General features: G+C 40.9%; 1 pseudogene; it reads right to left on the reverse strand.

The window, feature by feature from the left end:
* Nucleotides 1-1188, reverse strand: part of LOC105303925 — an 11606-nt pseudogene extending 10418 nt beyond the window's left edge.
* Between the last annotated feature and the right edge of the window lie 809 nt (nucleotides 1189-1997).

Below are 1997 nucleotides of genomic sequence, written 5' to 3' on the forward strand. Positions count from 1 at the left end.
TTAAAGAACAACTGAAAGTTCAGTTTGTTGGACTGACTTCTTGCATAGATGTTGAAGTCACAGGAATGATGACAAGGTTTATGCTGGACAGGATTTGTAAATCAGGCACATAGGCCAGGAGATAATGTAATAAGCACTTACATACCCACCATTAAAATTAAGCATATATTAAAATTTTGTCATATTTACTTCCGATTTCTCTTTAAAAATGAATAAATAAAATTTTACAGATACAGCTAAAGGCCCAAACATTCTTTGATCTCTTCAGAGCTTCTGAAGTTGGCATGCATTCTTCTCTCACATGCATAACAGGATGTTAAAACAGTTTTGATCTAAATATCAAGATACAGTAGATACTACATTTCAAAAGAGGAACAAGATAACATTTAGAATTTAATTATGAGATTTCTGATAACTGGTTACCAACTCCTAAGCCATCATCCATATTAAAGCTATTAAAAATTTAGAGCCTAATTTGAACAAAATACTGAATTTAATTTAAAGATGAACCATGTCTCCTGCTCCCGGTTTGACCTTTTGTATGCAAAATCACTGCAGCTGAGAAAGGGGTGCATTGTGTTGTTCTGTCTTCTCTCTTCCTGACATCCTTCTCCTTGTCTACCTCCCTGTTATTTCCAGAGGTGGTTTCTGACTCTGTAGGGTTGGACATATCCCAGAGAGGGCAGTCAGGAGAGCAGGACTTGTGGCTTGTCTTGCTGGAGTGACCTGTTGGCTGTCTCTGGACTTGACGGTATTGTAGAGTTGACTTGAACTAATTTTGCAAAGCTTATACCAATCTCCATCACTTCAAGGCCACAACAGACATTGCTCATTGCTCACAGCACTCCAACCTTATGATCCTTCTTGAGAGGGATCTAGCAACCACGACCAGATACTTGAGGAGTCACAGGGAATGAAACTTATTTGCAAACTGATCACTATTTTCTAAACAACCTTTGTTCTTTTATTAACAATACCACTATGAATTGTCTCTTGTCCCATTTCTATCTGTCCAGATCCTATTTATCTTTTCTTACCTGTCTTGAAGGTTGGCGTGGCTGGCAAAAGTGACATAGGGTACTTGCTTGTAATCAGTTCAAATTCCAAGTACTTCAAGAAGGCTTTCTTGATCCACTTGCCACCACATACACACTTATTAACGAGCTCTTCTCCCTCTCTGCTCCCCATCTCTGTGTTTGTATCCTGGAAGGATTCAGAACCAATCTGCCAATATGATAGGCATGTGTACAGAGATCTCTTCTCCCACACTCTACTCCACACTCCTGGAGAATAGAAACCAAATCTCATCTAGTTTTATATGGTTGGCAATATTGGTGCCCAATATGTATTTTACCATCACACAGAAAGAGTATCAGGCAACCTCTCTGAATTCCAGGTAATTGCCAAACATAGCTTCAGGTGAGAAGAGTATATGCCTATGTTTATAGCCATATGTAGAGAAGTGAACTTCTAAGGCTGCCTGACTTGCAACAGAAGTTAGCTTCAGTCCATGTCTCTGGTGAAAACCCTACCTCCTTATTCTAAAAACAGGTACCCGACCATAAATGGCATACGACTCAGACTAGGGCAATCTCATAACTTCACTGTCTGCTTGGGTTGCCTAGAATGGGCTTGTGACCCAAGTTGCTCACGGAATCAGTATGAAAGTTTAGGTTCTCTGATTCCAGGTCCAGTGTTATTCCTAAATTAGCCCTCCTGAGTTCTGCATCCCTGCATACCCCAGGATTTCTGGGTGCTGAGGTGGGTTGGACTGGAAGCAAGGGCTTCCTCTGCTGGAACTCAAGGTAATGAGAATAGATAGTGAGACAATGCCTGCAGACGCTCCCCTTGAAAAACGTTTTTCTGAAGACAATGGGCTGTTAGATTCCACAGAGCAAGTCTAGCGATTTCATCAATTGAAAGCTTTTGCTGAAGAGGTTGTCTATCATGAAGAGCCTTCTGGATCTGTACTGTCATGCTTCTCCTGGGCTGTTGTG

The sequence above is a fragment of the Pteropus vampyrus genome, unplaced genomic scaffold (assembly GCF_000151845.1).
Source record: "Pteropus vampyrus isolate Shadow unplaced genomic scaffold, Pvam_2.0 Scaffold321, whole genome shotgun sequence".
Lineage (NCBI taxonomy): Eukaryota > Metazoa > Chordata > Mammalia > Chiroptera > Pteropodidae > Pteropus > Pteropus vampyrus.